Raw genomic sequence first — 18,177 nt, forward strand, 5'->3', positions numbered from 1 at the left:
AAATAATAATAAACAAGCAAACATATAATTTAATGTTGAATTATAAAAGGTGCTATGAAAGAAATGTTCACATATGGTTTCATTAGATAGGATTATTAGGGGAGAATTATCTTAAGAAGGTAACATTGAACTGATACTGAAGGGTAATAAGGACTCACATTAAAAAAAAAAAACATTTCAGATAGAGGGAAGTAGGGTGAAGACCTCAACATGAAAAAAAAATTTGAATGTTGAGTGTTGGACTGTGTACTGAGCACTGTAATCAAGAGTGAAAGTGGTAAGAAAAGTTGGAGAAGCGGGTAAGAGTCATAAGATACAGGGCTATGTAATTCAGGGTAAGAAGGCAGATTAATCCTAACATCTCATATTTTAAGCAGGGTGATGACATGATCTGATAGGGATTTTCAAAAATATTTTGGCTGTTGTGTGTGGGAAATTAATTTTAAGAAAGTCAAGTAGGAATGGGGACAACAGTTATACTTTGTAACTCTTTAAAATGAAATATGTTGACTTTGTGAAGATTTGGGAAACTTACCAACCAAATAGATAAGAAGGATGTTTTGCTAGTCTCCCTCAATGCTGCAGAACATTATGAAATAAAGGCAAAGGGAAATGTTAGGGCTGTTTTTTATGTTAATGTAATGCTTTTTGTCTTATATTAATCTGACTATTCTGTAAGTTATTTTCTTTTTCCTGATATCATACAACATAGCCTCAGATGATCCTCTCAAGATGCTTGGGCTTTATTCAGTCCTTAAAATTGATGAAAGTTCCCCATAAATCTATAGCTATAATTTGCTAAAAGAGATGCCTCACAAAATCCAAATTGGCAGAGTTTGCATCTGTTTTGAAAATTTAAACCAGTTGAAATTGATTTGTCTCATTGACCAAATGTTATAGTCCACATTTCACAGAGATGTTACTTATCTGGTTTTGCAGACAACATGCATATGTAATCACTATGTCATCTACTTTTTAGGAGCTTAAAAGTTATGTTTGTATTCAAGAAATGATTGAAAGGGGCATCTGGGTGGCTCAATAGGTTAATCATCCGACCTCAACTCAGGTCATGATACTGAGGTTCGTGAGCTCAAGCCCTGCATCAGGCTCTGTGCTGACACAGCCTGGAGCCTGCTTCAGATTCTATGTCTGTCTCTCTCTCTCTCTCTCTCTCTCTCTCTCTCTCTGCCCCTCCCCCACTTACTCTGTCTCTCTCTCCTTCAAAAATAAATAAACATTAAAAAAAAAGAAATGATTGAAAACCCATGATGTGAAAAACTCTGGGGTAGGCATCATGGCCAAGAAGATAAATAGCACAGTTTTCACTTTAAAAAATTGTACAGCCAAGTACAAGGAGGCATAATAAAGACAACATAGAAGACCTACTGTGATAAACAAGAAAGAAGTGATTGCTTTTAATCATGATTAGGGAGAATGTCTTCCTCAAGCTATTGACCTGGAATCAGAGACAGAGAATATTGCTAGTAGGCAGGTAGATTATTTTTAGAAATAGCTGCAGGGAAAAGGAGTGGCAGATGAGGCTGAGGGATATAGGGGAGGAGAAAAAAAAACAACTCCAGGGTATATTCTTCAATAGGTCACTACTAACAGCATCTTGGCTTGATTCTCCCTGGACCTTCTATGGAACCATGGAGGTGTGTTCCAGAACTGCCTAAGGACAAAAGAGGTCAGAACTTAATAACAGCAATTCTCTTTCTACTCTATAAATAGTCGCCCACTGGGACATTAACTCTCCCACACTCCCAGGTTGCATATAAGTGCCCATATGGTTCCCACACGTGTCCTGTTACAGAGAAGCTCGGGACAGAAAGCAAAAAGATCACTGGTACAGCTAATGGGAGGTGCTGTCTGGTCACATCTGTACAAAGCTGCTTGCCTCAGCAATGATTAAATCAAAAGATGAACTGAAAGAATGTAAGAGGATGGGAAGGGGAGCAAGATATTCTTAATAAAGAAAACTTTAACATGAGGTAGCATTTGAGCTAGAATTCAGAGATATATTATGATTTTTATATGCAAAGACTAAGAACATATAGTAAGATGAGGAAATTATGTAGAAATGTATTTCAGGAATCTGGTGGACAAATATACAGATCTGGAGAGCAGAGAGTATGTTGGTGAGGGGATTATGACAGGTAAGTGTATCTATAGCTTTTGGGTTGGAGAGTAAAAGATAATAGACTCTGTACCATAATTGTCCAGTGGATGGAAGTTATTGGCCTGATCTGGTTACAGACCTCTGGGTCCAGGAAAGTCAGATGTATTATTATGGTAGAAAAGAAGTTCTCTGTAGGAGGATGTTGTGATTTTAAAATACATCTACGATTTATCTTACAGTCCTTTCAAGAGGTAAAGCTTAATTCCCCCCATATTAAAAGTGGGCTGGATTTAATAACTTGCTTCTGACAAATAGAATATGGTGAAAGTGAAAAGCACAGCCAGTCTCACAGTTCCAAGACCAGATCATAAAAGGTATGCAGCTATCTCCATGTCAGGAGAACACTAAAGCTTTCCTATGGCCCATATGGTGAGGAATGGAGGCCTCTAACAGCCAGCAAGAAACTAATACTTCTTACAGTAACCAGGTAGACAATCAATAAGCAGACATTAATAGAATCCTACCACACATCGAAAAATGGAGTATTATAATTTTGTTTTTTCATCAGATACTGGATCATCTCAGAGTTATGGGTTCTCAAGGATAACTCATGTTTACATAAGGGAATCCATTTCTGATTTGGCCTGAGGAATGTGTGGATAATAGGGAAATAATAAAATATAAGCCCTGCTCTCTTGGTTCTCTCATTTCAAAGGAAGTTAGTGGAAAGCCTGGAGGAAACTGGTAGATAATAGATTCCAAATTCAAATAAATTCTAGCATTATTCTACAGTTTCCTTTTTAAATATAAGGAATATGATATTTTGAAATATATTAAGGCACCTTTTTTTTATTTAATGGGTTTGTGATGGTCTCACTAGTCCATCAGAAGTAAGGCATCCTTTTCAGTGTGTATGTGGAGAGTGACAGTTGATGGAGCAGGAATGAAAAGGGAGCTTAAGAGTTAATGCTGTACTCGGTTTATAATGCTAGAAATAGTATTTTCATGAAATACAATTACCTAGATATCTAAGCTTTTCCAGAGATAGGATTTTCTAAATCTTTTTAGTATATGAAGAGATAAGCCTAACAGACTCTAGTCATATATTTTCTTTCATATTGCAGAGAAGACACTCCCATCTGTTTATGATGATTAGGTCATAAGTCTTGCTCTCCTAAGGTAAATAAGGTAGTTTCAATGTCAAAACTCCTTTCTTCTTTATCACTGAGTACCAAAGCTTTAAGGTGAGGGTTTTGAGAAACATCCATATTTGTAGGTTAGAATTTGGAAATGTAGTGGCAAGTGGCATAATTCTATGGAAATTGTGATGGCATTTGCAAATCCCTAGTAAAATGCTCTGGATCCAATGTGCCAATGGTGATGTCCAGAGGCATGTGGATAGGCTTGAAGATGTGCATGAATATGTTCCTCTAAGCCTTTATTTGTTGTGCTATGGCTCTGGGCCTACAGATACACCCTGAGAGGAAAAGTAGATGTGCAAAGTGGGACAGTAGGCATCCTGTCAAACTTGCAGTTTCATGACAGAGCTATTAATAGATTGGAAATTTGAGACATAGGACAAGTATCTGTAGCCATAGTCAAGAAGTGGCTGCCAGAACAACACAAATAGAGTAACATATGATTAGTCATACTTAACCAGAACAGAGAGCTGACCAGTTCAATACTCCCCACAGCCAAGATCATAGAAGAGGCATGGAGCATTCTTAGAAGGTGGAGGAGGGACAGTAAAGTATCCTCCAGACTGCAAAGTCACTCTGGGACCAAAAAATGAATCAAGCCACACCATGCCATTTACAGAGTTTTGTTCAGAGTAACTTACTAATGGGGGAGTTGGGTGGACAATAATCCAGGCAAAACACAACTATGCAACACAACGTTTGTACCTTAATACCCAAATGTGGAATTTAGGAATTTATGGGAAGGGAAAAAAAAGAAAGAAGCAAGCCATAAGAGGCTCTTATTGATAGAGAACAAACTGAGGGTTGATGGAGAAGGGGGTGGGCTAAATTGGTGATGGGTATTAAGGAGGGCACTTGTTACGATGAGCACTGGGTATTATATACAAGTGATGAATCATTAAATTCTACTCCTGAAACTGATATTACAATATATATTAACTAACTTTAAATAAAAATCTGGAAGAAGAAAAAAATGCCCAGATTTTATAGAGCAAGGGGCATTATGATAAGGTCAAAGGGTAGTTATCTAACGTGGTATCATCTGTGTGCCAAAGAGAAAGAATCTGTTATCTCTTAGTTATCTAAACTTTAGGGAAAATCAGAACAAGCCTACCTGCATTCTGGTCAGGCATACATTAACCTCCAAGGGGTCTGGAACACTTAGCCCAAAAGGAGGTCATTGCTGGGATATGAACAAGATGGAGTCAGTATTGTCAGCACTCCTACATACCACATGTGGGTTTACAACCTGAGTCTCTTCTGCCTGACATGAGAATTCATAAATGGTCACCTTCTCTCAAAAGGTAAGAGATAGACATCTGAAAGAAAACCTTTTATTCCAAAGAAATGGAATTAAAGAGTCATTTGTGGGCCACCTGAGTGGCTCAGTCAATTGAGCGTCTGACTTTGGCTCAGGTCATGATCTCGCAGTTCTGGAGTTTGAGCCCCACATTGGGCTTGCTGCTGTCAACCTGTCAATGCAGAGCCTGCCTCATATCCTATGTTCCCCTCTCTCTGCCCCTCCCCAGCTTTTACTCCCCCCCTTCCCTTCCCCCCCCCCAAAAAAAAAAGGATCGTTTGACATTATCGACTCAAACTAAGATTACTGGATTAGGTAAATTTAGTTTTCCTTCCTTCAGTAGTCCACTGGGGTTGGAGGCTTTTCAGGAAGAGCAGATCAAATAGAAAGAATAAGAGGTCAATGCACTCTTTTTATTCCTTTGAACTGCAATGGAAGTGAATATGTTACTCTGCCAAATTTATCTCCTTGTGAGTGTGATTATGTACCAACTTTTTCTGAATCCTATGAAACCATAGATAAAAAATCCGCTTATCTATTTTAGTTACATTATCTTGTAGTGGAATGAGAACAGGCAACATGGGCACGATATAATTTTTGAACCTGGATCCTACTACTATCATTATGTAGACATGACCTCATGAGTTTTCAGACTTGCTGACTGTGCTGTGATTTTATACCATTTAGTGTGTCTATATTACAAGAACATAAGAGGCTATCTTTCTTAATGGGAGATGTCTATAATTTTTTCCAGTTTAAAATGTGTTCTTATGAGTGAACAGCATTATTTACCACTTTCTGAATGCATATCCACTGAGATAATTTATTTTTATGACAACAATTTCCATGCATTGAGGCATGTTGTATTTTCAGTTAGCTTGCATTTTCTGAGACATAGATAAATCAACTTTAATCCTTTTTTTAAGGTCTATTTTTTTCTTAGTTTTTGTAATAGCTATTAAAGAATTCCTTCGAAACAAATTAGCTTTCCTAAGGCTGTGTATATTCAGCCTATTAAAATTTGCAACAAAAGTTTATAATGAAAACCACCCAGATAATTCAAAGATGAGGCATTGTTACAGAATTAAAATAACCCCTTAGCTCTTAATGTGGTTTATTATGTGAGCAGGGCCACTAAGAGTGACAGGGGGAAAAAAAGATTACTTTTGTTAATGTCAGCTGCCTGATATTAGCTCATCTCCCACCCATTCTTCAGTGAAATTAAACTACTTTTCTTTATTTGACAAATCCTTGAAACCTAGTGTTAGCATTGTTTCTTCTTGAAGCACAAGAACGTTCCATTCCTATTATCTCTCCAGCATTCCACCAAACACATCTTTAAATACAATTACCTATCTTCAACCTCTCATTTGTTGCTTCCTCTTAAACCTACTCAATGCCACTATTACATTAACTTCTTTTTTCTCCATCATTTCCTATGTGTTTGCATTACTAGTAAGCTGGAGCTGCATCACTTTTATTTTTTCTATTGTGGTGAGAGCACTTAACATGAAATCCCCCCTCTTAAATTTTTAAATGTACAATACAGTATTGTAACTATAGGAACAATGTTGGATAGCAGATCTCTAGAATATAATCATCTCATATAATGGCAACTCTATACCATTTGAATAGAAACTTCCCATTTCCTACTCCCCTAACCCCTCATGACCAGTATTCTACTCTCTGCTTCCTTGTGTTTGACCATTTTAGATACATCACACAAGTTGCTAAGTAAAATCAGTCAGTCAGAGAAGGACAAACACTTTCCATTTTTTCAAGATGGCCTAGCTACCTACTTTAATGAAGGTTGAAACCAATGGGCATATTCAACTTCTCTCTCCATGACTTAAAAAAAATCTTGCAAATTAAATCCCCCTAACACCTTTTCCTTCTAATCTATTTCCTTCCAACGTCCTTCACAATTTTTTTTCCATCAACCATATCTATTACATCATGTATCGTCAACTTTTTCCATTCAACTGAAAGTGCACAGATCTTTGCACTTGAAAAAATGGTCCTTCCATTCTTGTTATACCCTCAAATTGCAATATCTGTCTTCAATGCCCATTCAAACACTCAATCCTAATCCTTTACATTCTGTCTTCTATCCCTTTCATACTATTTTGTTTATGAATTCCACAGCTTATATTTTGTAATCTCTCTATCCTCACTCTATAGTTTATCATAGATATCTTTCAGTAGATAGTTTAGTTTTAGACAGTTTCCAGTTTATTGTAGATATCTTGAAATCCTTTTCTTTCTCTCTCATTGTTATGGGCTAATTGTATTTCCTCAAAGTTTATATGTTGAGTCCTAGCCCCCAGCACCTCAGAATGTAGCTATCTTTGAAGATAGGTCCTTTAAAGAGGTAATTAAGTAAAAATGAGGCTGTTAGGGTTGACCCTAATCCAACCTGACTGGTGATCTTATAATAGAGGGCTCTTATGACCTACAGAGACACACTGGGGATCTTTCTTTACAGAGAAAAAACCCTGCATGGCACAGTTAATGGCAGCTACCTGCAAACCAAGGAGAGCAGTCTCATAAGAATTCGAACTTGTTGACATCCTGATCTTGGACAATTAGCCTCCGGAATGGTAAGAAAATATATTTCTTTTGTTTAAGCTGCACAGTCTATGGTATTTTGTTATGGCAGCAAAAGGGTTCTACACTCAGTTATTGTGTGTGTGCACGTGTGTGTGTGTGTGCGTGTGTGTGTGTGTGTGTGTGTGTGTGTGTGTGTGTGTTGATTCCCCATACCACCAATAATTTTCTGACAACAGCTGGGTGCCCTATTCAACTCAGTTCTGACAACTATCTACCTAAAGCTAGCATCATATTCCACAGGGTAAGGGCTCAGTTCTGCAAGACTGCCCTCCTCCCCCATGCTCCTCTCAGATGCCAATTGTAAGCCCATGTTATCATCTGGGTTTCTGACTACAGATTAGAGATTTCCAAGACCCTCTCCTCAGGTTAATTTGCTAGGCAAGCTCACAGAACTTAGAGAAAGACTTTACTTACTAGATCACCAGATTATTATAAAGCAATAGATCTCAGGAACAGACAGATGGAAGAGATGCATAGAGCAAGGCTTGGGAAAAGGATGTGGAGCTCCCATGCTTTGCCACTCTCCTCTGATCTCATGTTCACCCACCAGAAACCCTCCAAATCCCACCCTTTTAGGTTCTTATGGAGGTTTTATTATATAGGCATGCTTGATTAAATCATCAGCTGTTAGTGACTGGACTCAATCTCCAGCCCCTCTCTTCCCAGTATGTTTGTTTAAGGGTGGAATGGAACTGAAAGTTTCAACAGTCTATAATCACAGGTTGGCTCTCCTGGAAACCAGCCCTCATCCTTAGGTTTGTTGCAAAAGTCACTTCATTGACAACAGAAACATGTTTATTGTTTCCATTCCTTAGGAAATCCTAATGGTTTTAGGAGCTCTGTGCTGGAAGGATGTCAAAAAGTAAACATATATTTCTTCCTATAATCGCAATATCATACAGCCCTAGCAAGCTAATTTACCCATTGAACACTGGTAATCTCACTTCTCACTTCATCTGTGTTCTCACCCTTCATCTATGTTGGCTGGCTCATCTTCCATTTATTTCACATTTTATCTAAACTTATTTTATTTCCCTTAATGTCAACTTCTTCCTTAATTATTTTCTAAAAGTCTATAGTCACCTCCAAACAGATCACTTTGAAATCTATATATTTATTTCCAACAGCTCATATAAAATATGTCTCCTTGTTCTGTTATCAGCTGCACAGCTTCACCTCAGTGATACACCAGCCCAATTCTGTATACACAAAATTAGACTTGTCTCCATATGTTCAAGGCATTGCATACTTCTTGTATCCTTGTCTATTATATACATGGCCCATATCCTATTTATGGTGCCACCGTTTTCTCTCATTTTAATCACTGAAAATCCTGTATTTATCCCTCTGCAGCATCTCTCAATTTATTTCCTTTTCCATGTTGCTATCACTGGAGTTCAGGTCATGATACTAATGGAAAACTTCAGCCTCTCTAGCTGAATTGAAGCCCTCTGTATTCTACCCCCAAGAAAAAGCAGCGCTGATGGAGGTCATAGTGAAGAATATTATTAGGTCATGGCATTGAGAGGTAAGAGTTTTTGTCATGAGTATTAAAGTGATTCAGAACTCTTATTTTTATGACATTTGTCCCTTTTCCTTTGGATTCATGTGTATGTGTCTCATGTTTATTTTTTTTTTTATCTCTCTCTTATTCCTTTTTCCTTTTGTAAGAAGAGGGTCACATCTCCACCTCTCTTTTAGTAAAATTTACCCTCATCCTCACCTCAAAGTTTAGAAAATGAAACGGGAACAAGAAGGACTCAGTGAAGATAACCAATACAGACTAAATTGCTTAAAGGTTTTTTTTTTTTTTTTTTTTAACTGTATAGTAGATTCTCTACTGAATGTTCTGTAAGATACTCTGCTCTGGCTGGTCAGACCTCGAATATATTCAGCTCCTTTAAAAATTTCATTTGGTGATCTTTCAGCAAATAGCTCCCAGAAGTTGTCCTGTTCCAGTGATTATTCTGTGATGGCCTCATGGAGTCTGATCACATGTGACAGTTCCATAGTTAAAGACCAACGGAACCCCTCTGTAAATTTTAGTGCCTTTTCTTGTGTTGCTTCCTCCCCTTACAGTTCCACCCTAAAACTTCCAGCTGCTTAGGCTTCACTGATTTCTGCTTGCTAACTCCTCAACTGAGCAAAAATGCTACCCTTATATAAATTCTCTCTCCCTGCTCCCCAGTCTGGAATACACATCCAGGCAGAAAGCTGAAACAATTGTAGGTCTTAGCATGTTTTTTCTTCTCTTTAAGGGCAGTCGGCTCTGGGTATAGCCTAATGTCTGGAAACAGACATACAGGTTATTTGTACATATTTATCTGGTAATTTACACAGAAGAAAAGTCTAGTACCATTTACTCCATCATGACCCGAAGTGGAATTACTCAGATACATTTTTTTTAATTGAAGGTCAGATACAATTTGTATTCCCACTTTACAGAGAAGGAAACTGAGGCACAGATAATTAAGGTAATTTGGCTCAGATAACATAGATGTTGAATCTTGAGCCACAATTCAGATATGGATCTCTGTGACAAGGCCTATTATCAACTGATGGCAGTTCACCTCCTCTCATGGATGAATAGGATCTTTGAGATTCTTTCAGCCTTTGTAAAATCCAACTATTAACTATAGTCGTAGTAGTAGCAGCAGTAACGGCACCAATAATAATAGTAATGGGGCAAAGAATGGCCGTATTTATATGTAAATAGTAATTTATACTTTGCAAAGTAACTTCGCGTTTATTTCTCATTGATCTTTACAAGGCTTCCAAATTTCCTCACTTTCATTGCTTCACCTGTGCTGGGAAGAAAAGCTGTAACTTTTGCTATGTTCCTAAGAGAAGGTATGCATGCTCTCACTAATGTGACAGGTGACCAACAGGTGAGATGGGAAGGGGATAATCAATCTGTGAAAAAGGAGTTTTTACATTTTTTTAAACTACTTAATGGCATGAATTAAAAATAAAATCTTATTTATTCATTTTTTTAAAGAGGCACCTGGCTGGTTCAGTCAGTAGAGCATGCAACTCTTGATCTTGGGGTTGTGAGTTTGAGCTCTACGTTGGATGCACAGATTACTTAAAAATAAAATCTCTTTAAAAATATTTTAAAAACTGCTCATTGGCAGAAAAGTTGCCTCTTTATTTCTCTGAGGATAAAAATAGTCTAGATCAAAATGACCTGATTTAAGCTTATTTGATAGCTTCTAAATTTGGTCAGTGGCATGGTGATTTTTACAGATTCATAGAATTTTAGGTTTTGAAAGTTTGCTCACTGTGCTTTTTTCCTAATTGTTTCAATAATTACATTATTGAAATCAAACAAAGGCTAAAAATAAAATGAAATGGAAAAGTACCTAAGGCTTTGGACACCTGAGATTATGCCCACAGAATCAAACATGTCGAGCCAGAAATTTAGATTAGAATTATACTAGCATGAGGGTGTAACTAATATGAAAATAACTGTGGCCTTAAGTGTCTTAAATTATAGTATTTAAAATTTTCTCAATCATGTACATTGTATTATCTAAATGCATCAGTGTTTAAATCATTCTTTTGAGATGACAGTTTCTAAAGGAGAAATGGGGGGGAGAATATTAAAATGTCAGTAATACAAGTAGAAAAGCAAAATATCATTCTGGCTAAACTGATGATTACTTTCAAATGCAGATCTTTGAAGGGAGGAGGTATATTAAATAATCTCTGTTCTAATCACAAAAGAGCACAATGATTGCTCTTGTTCTGTTGTTGCTGTCCTTAAGTTTGTTTAGTTACTTAAATCAACCTATCATCCTCTTTTGTTTTGAATACAACACAATGTTTTAAAATTATTATTTCCATAAGTCAGTCAGAGAAAGGCAAATACCATATCATTTCACTTATATGTGGAATTTAAGAAACAAAACAGATGAATGAACATAGGGGAAGGGAAAAAGAAAAAGAGAGAGGGAAGCAAACCATAAGAGAGCAAACCTCCCAACTATAGAGAACAAACTGAGGGTTGATAGAGGGGAGGTAAGCAGGGCATGGGTTAATGAGTGATGAGTTAGTTCTAAGGACAGCACTTGTTGTGTTGAGCACTGGATGTTGTATGTAAATGATGAATCACTGAATCTACTCCTGAAACCAATATCACACTATATGTTAACTAACTAGAATTTAAATAAAAACTTGAAAAATATATAATACAATTATTACTTCTTGGCCTCCAGAAAGGAAGAGAAATAAAGCCTCCATTTTGATTCCTCATGAGAAAGTCTCATTTTGAATCAAGTATTCATCCCAAAAAATGTGGGGAACTTTCAATCCCCTACATTTGTATGGCATATTCTCATGAGTATAAAGCACATGAATTATTCTAGAAAAAGCCATTTTATTGCTCACTTTAAAGGTCCATGTTCTAAAAAAAACAGGTTAATGGGAAAGGTTAAAGGTTAATGGGTTAAAAGTTCTAATGGGAGTAACAGCAAAGGTCCAAGTTTGGGAGTCCTTATTTATTAAAAATTACATTAAAATCTAGGGCATAGGGTTGTAGAAGGGTGAACATAATAACTGTTAACACAAATCAGTTTCATCCCTCATGCTTCTGTAATTAGGGCCATAGTTTACCCAACAGATATACTTGCATTTTAGACCATAAGTTGACACATCAGCTGAGTGGAGCTCACTATGGGGAAAATGCACGTGTTACAGAGGGATCATCTTCAGTATATAGACATGGAATAGGAAAAGCATTATGGTTACAGCATGGTCAGTTGCTTATTTTTTTCCAACATGGCTCTTGTCATAATCATAAGCCTTTGGAGGGTTTATAAAACAAGATCACTTCCCAGGATGCACTGTGGGAGAGAAATTCCCTCACCATGGTAGGGAAGCATGGCCACATCCTACCTGTCCTCATGGCAACTAGTTTCACTTGTGTGTGGGAAAAATGGAACTGTTATCTCATTCATTGTACACCCTCACTTGTCCCTAAATTTATATTTCTGCCAAACATTTTACTAATTTAAAATTAAAACTGTACACATGGCATGCCAGAGATCATTACTTTCAGTCCTAAAGGACTATCTTTGCTAATGTGAAGTCAGGAAGCCAAAAAGCCTGTTTCTGGAATTAATTACTGTACTGGTTGTAAAAGATTAATAAAAATAAAATGATTTGGAAAACAATATGGACTGAGTATGATACATGTGTGGGGAAATGGAGAAGGTAATAAGAAAATCAACCTAAATTTGTTGTAGGACTCCAAGATAAAAATCTAGCCCATCTACCATTTTTCTCTTTTATTCCTTTCTTCTAGGCCACACTTTCTCTTTTTCCAGTATGCTCCTGAGTTCATCTTTCTTTTAAAGCAGTGCTGACCAAGTTGAGGTATTACACATAGTCAATTGGCATGTGGTTTGCACATTTTTTTTTTGCACTGGAAGAATGTGGACATGAATTCCTGACTATCTCAGTGTGTAAAATCCTCAACATATAAATATACATAAAGTGTAATCATCGTGAGTATTTGGGCAAGTGTGGCTGCCAGCGACTGCAATACCTCTTTGCACGCACTATCAAAGGCATTGAAAAGAATGTTGGAAAAAAATTTTAGAGTGGAAATCACTGCCATTTCACCCTAGATTTCTACAAAGAACACCACAGACCGTGGGGCATGGAAATTTACATTGAACTATGCTTATTTCTCTCTCGCATTAATTTCAGTTCAAGTTGACTGGAATGCTTCAATAAAATAGAAAGCAAAAGCAATGCCAACCCATACCTTTTTCCAGATCATAAAAATTACTATACTCTTGAGAACATAACTCTAGAGAAATATGTTATATGTTATATAAAACAACATTCTGAAATAAAGTAATGAAAGGTATCATTTTATGAGGAATTAGTTTAATATTTTTTAAAAACTTGATTCTAGATCTAAGGTTATTGGAGAATTAAGTAATGCCTTTAAATTAATACTTGACCCAGTTTAGTTATCCAATAAAGTTTCTGATGTTCCTGTCATTGATATGTATATTAACCACATATGGAAGAATAATATTTGAATATAAAAGCTGAATTATTTCTCTTTGTATGAGTCTAGCAAGAGTGTCTTTATTCTGGTTGATTCTAGTGATATATGAGGAAGTTACCTCAGTGGCACACATTATAGCTACATTAATTGGTGATCTATTTTATTTTGTTTTCTTATGAGTATTTGGGGACTTAAATTCCATTTTGAAACAGAATTATTTTTTTTATGTTTATTTTGAGGGAGAGAGGTGGGGGGGAGAGAATCCCAAGCAGGATCCAGGCTGTCAGCGCAGAGCCTGATGCAGGGCTCAGTCTCACAAACTGTGAGATCATGACCCAAGCTGAAATCAGGAGTCAGACGTTTAAGTAACTGAGCCACCCAGGTACCCTGAAACAGAATTCTTGTGAAAATAAGCATAATCAAATAGATATATATTTTGTTCTCTGCATATAATCAGGCCATTAAGTGTTGCGTTTTTTCTTATCTAAGATTTACTCCATAAATCTATCTGAATAGGAGGAATTACCTATTATGATGTTAATAAGTAACAAGCATACTTCTCCTTGAGAAATTAATAAATAATTGAGTTTCAGGATACTGAAGAACTATAATCATTGGTGGAAGAAATTCCAATGATGTTGTCACTGTTGGAAGAAATTCAATATGCTCTTTGCTACAGAAGGGATATATATTAAAATGGTTATAGAAATAAAACATCCAAAGAATAATTAAAATATTAGTACATAAAGCTTCTCCTATCCTCTCATACATATATGCAAATGAGTTCCTTCCTATGAAATATCAGAGATTTTCTCCATAATTAGCTTAAGGGAATTATGTGACCTAGAACAGAAATTTCAAATGGTAGTACCCCAAACATTCATAGTTCTTGGTACTTGCTTTCTATGTTATAGACCTCTAATGAGAAAAAGATTCAATACTTTAGAACTCACAAGTGGCTTGTAAGAATACATGACTCTGAGAATTTTAGGGTGAGAATGTCACACTGTTTTGGGGCACCTGGGTGGCTCAGTCAGTTAAGCATCCAACTTCATGGTTCATGGGTTCAAGCCCTGCCTCAGGCTCTGTGCTGATAGTGTGGAGCCTGCCTGGGATTCTGTCTCTAACCTCCCACCTCTCTCTCCCTCTCTCCCTCTCTTTCTCTTTCTCTCTCTCTATCCCCCTCCCCCACTCACATTTTCTCCTTCTTTCAAAAATAAATACTTAAAAAAATAAAAGAATGTAACACTGCAACATTTAATAAAGAAGAGATATTAAGTTTACGCCCTTTTCCCCTTATTTATGTGAAACGGTTGAAACAGCATGTAGTAATTAAGTGGTAAATATTGTACAAATGTAAAAATTAATTCATTAATTTGCTCAATAAGTTTTTTCTTTTCCCCAGAAATCACAGTTTACTGCATTGCTGCAGGAGCTGTATATATGGACGTGAAGCACATATTAGTGCTAGGGGCAGTCAAGTACAAAGAGCACTATAACACAGAGAGTACTCAGTGCTATAATAGAACAAAGAGCAAAGTCATCCAGGAACAACACATGGTAGGTTCTCGGAGAAACGGCAAAAGATTGGGAAATGGCTGTCAAATGGAGTCACAATATCAGAAAGGGCATGAACGATTTGTAAAAATCAGCATATTTTTAAAAATAAGTAAGATAACTTCCAATAATTCTTATTTTAGATTAAAAAAACAGTATTAAAGGATAGTGATTGGAGAGTGGGGTTGAGAGCCATTTTATTTAGGCCTATGAAGTTGCACTTTTGACAGAGATCTGAATAATGAGAAGAAACCATAGGATCTTAAGGAAGGGCATACCAGATAACAATAACTACTAGTGCAAATGGCCTGAGGCAGGAAAAAGTTTGACAGGTTCAAAGACAAAGAGAAGGGCAGTAGAACAGTGTGGGTTTACAGGGGAATAAGCTCAGGGGATCTTGTATGACTTAAGCTCATAGATGTAAAGACTTGTGTATTGATTTAGCCTTGCAGGTAATGTAAGAATTCTTAATTATAATGGAGAATCTTAAGCTGGGGAATAAATCTTAGGTCAATTGTTCACTTCTATATCACTGTACCTAGAAGTAGGCCAGCCACAAAGTAGTTACTCAATAAGTATTTACAGTGAATACATGATTGCTAAGGCAATGTTTGAAAAGTGGTGATTAAAATATGAAAAGAGAACTCAGATCCATTACTTACATTCTCTATATGTCATGCTATCACTATTACATGATTTTTAAAAACATCATTAAAAAAGACATGATCATTTAAGCCAGCCGAAATAATCCAATTTCTTTTCTGCACCCATGGTTTATAGTTTTTAGTTTATATCATTATGTAAGAATACTAGTAGTGGCCTTGGGACAGCTGTCAAGGAATATCTTCTTAAGAGGATGATACATCTAAAACCTTAGACCTTTGTTGAGATTTTATGTGTTATTATTTAAAAGACAATTTAATCGGGAACCAAAGCTTTTTATGGGGCTGCCTTGTCAATCCAGGGCTCACAATGGCATATCACTTTACTAGTATCAACTACATAAAAAAATAAAAATAAAAATAAAAAAAACCTTCAGAATAGTTTTAAATCTCACAACGTAGACATTTTTTATAATGATTTAAGAAATAAAATATACTACAACTTAAAAAAAAAAGCCTTAGATCCTTGGAATGGATGAGAATCTGTGAATATGATGGCTTGTGATTAAATTTTCATTTTCGAAGAGATTGAAAAAGCACAACGATAAAGCTGGTTCATCCTTACATAATATGCTCAGTTAATCTTAGGAGAGCACCTCAAACAACAAAAAGCATTCAGAAAATCCAAATCTTCTGAAACTTTCTAATCCTTGCGTGCAATGCTGTTCAAAATTGGATTTCTTTGGAATTGTTCTATTGTATTTGTGTCAAAACAGGTAATATTTTTCTGGTCCACTAAACTAAACCTTATTTCAACTTTGATGGATATAAAATAGCTCCTTTTTATCTGGGAAGGATATAGCACATAGTGCTTATGATTTTCTCTCAAAGAAACTTATTTTGTTCATACTGTGGAACTAGTACATCGACTCTGCAAGCTTTTGACATGAAAATCTCATGTAGACTCTCTTCTTACCTATACCAAATGGGATTATTAAATGAAATATTAATATGTGCAATTACCTGGACTGATAACAATGAACAAGAAGAAATCAGAGAAGGAAAAGCATATAAACAATGAATATTCACTCAGGGGACTCTCTGAAAAGTTATTTTATGATGATTTTAAGAGCAATTTTAAGTTCACAGCAAAACCTGGTTTTTTTAAATGTTATTTTTAAATGTTTATTCATTTTTGAAAGACAGAGAGAGACAGAACACAAGCAGGGGTGGGGCAGAGAGAGGGGGACACGGACTCTGAAGCAGGTTCTAGGCTCTGAGCTGTCAGCACAGAGCCTGATGAGGGGCTTGAACCCCAGAACCATGAGATCATGACCTGAGCTGAAGTCGCATGCTTAATCAGCTGAGCCCCCCAGGTGCCCAAAACCTGTTTTTTAAAAACAATATGCACACAAAATGCAAGAAGGAAGTATGTAGGCAAGAGTAAATCAAAGTAGCAAAATATGTAAGAATATGACGGTAATAATGGCAAGTATTTATTGAGCACTTCAGATGCTATTTAAAATACTCTATATGTTATTTAATTTAACCTTCACAATAATGTTATGATAGCTACCATCACTTTCTTCTTTTTACAGATAAAGAAACCAAGAGCAGAATGGTTAAGTACCTTACAACCCCCCATTTAGTAAGTGAAGGGGACATATTTGAATGAACACAGGTAGCATGTTCCAGAAACCTATGGGGCAGCTTGAGAGGCATCGCTTAGATTTCCCTCCAAGAAAGTTGGCTGTTTGGCCGCAAGAAACACAGTTGGCTGACAGTGCCTCATTACCATATCTAAATTTTTGAACCAATGTTACACTCTTCCCAGGCTTTCCCCAGCCAATGAGGAGCATGGCAGAGATGCTGGAGTCTGGCATTTCTACCTATTGTGAGTCTGCTCTATGGGTAATTTTGCTCCAAAACTCCTCTGGCCAGATGAGAATGTGACAGAATTCTATATCAGTTTAAGACTTTCTTCTCTTTTCACAGAAGACAGATCTGGATTGCATTCTGAAGCCTCTTCCTGCACACCCCCTCCCTCCCTAATTAAACTTCTGCATTCCTAAATCCAGTTCACGGTCTGTGTTTCCCAGAGACACAACTCAGACACAGTCACTCTCAATTACTCTGTGATGATGACTCCAAGAAAACACTGAAAAAAATGAATTTGTGACTTAATGAAATTAACAATGTGTTTTATATACTATATGCCAGACACTATGCTAAATGTTTTCTATTTACATTGTATGTTCCTTAAGTGCTTAACAAACCTTAAATGGTTATATTTATTTTTTTTCAGAATTACAGATGAAGAAAACTTCTAAAAGCTAAGAAAGTCACTCAAACCAATAAACAAAACAGAATTAAGATTCACATCCATGTGTTCTTGAGTCCATTACGACACCAATTTTAAAATAAAAAAAAAAATCTATACACTTCTAAAGTTACTTGTAGAGATGAGAAGAAAAACTGGACATACTGCTTAGTGAAAATTATAACAAATAAAAGAAGGAAGAATATTCAAACATTCCTTGAATTCCATCTTTTGTAGGAAAGAAAATGACTTTCAAGCTAAAAATCTAGAACAATATGAAAAAAGATATTACTGCTTGAGGTAATATGTAAATGGTCTGAGACACTCCCTAGTTACTTTAAATTAACCCAAGTCTCGAAACAGAAGATTTATACACTAGGGAGCCGTAGAAATGTACAAATATGATCTCAGAGTCACTGCCATAAATATTTTAATTATGCAGGAAGAG

The 18,177-nt window shown here is 36.3% G+C and overlaps 1 long non-coding RNA gene across 2 annotated transcripts; it reads left to right on the forward strand.

Annotated features, from left to right (window-relative positions):
* The first annotated feature begins 1,625 nt into the window (after positions 1-1,625).
* LOC131514569 (uncharacterized) lies at positions 1,626-17,786 on the forward strand. 2 transcript variants are annotated; one of them, XR_009263132.1, is made up of 8 exons: positions 1,626-1,935; positions 7,104-7,218; positions 8,630-8,756; positions 9,999-10,116; positions 12,534-12,604; positions 14,656-14,810; positions 17,008-17,057; positions 17,715-17,786. It is a non-coding gene; the product is annotated as an uncharacterized LOC131514569 (long non-coding RNA). The 2 variants fall into 2 exon arrangements; XR_009263131.1 differs by having other exon boundaries at positions 1,628-1,935; positions 9,999-10,078.
* Positions 17,787-18,177: the final 391 nt, after the last annotated feature.

The sequence above is a fragment of the Neofelis nebulosa genome, chromosome 6, assembly GCF_028018385.1.
Source record: "Neofelis nebulosa isolate mNeoNeb1 chromosome 6, mNeoNeb1.pri, whole genome shotgun sequence".
Classification (NCBI taxonomy): domain Eukaryota; kingdom Metazoa; phylum Chordata; class Mammalia; order Carnivora; family Felidae; genus Neofelis; species Neofelis nebulosa.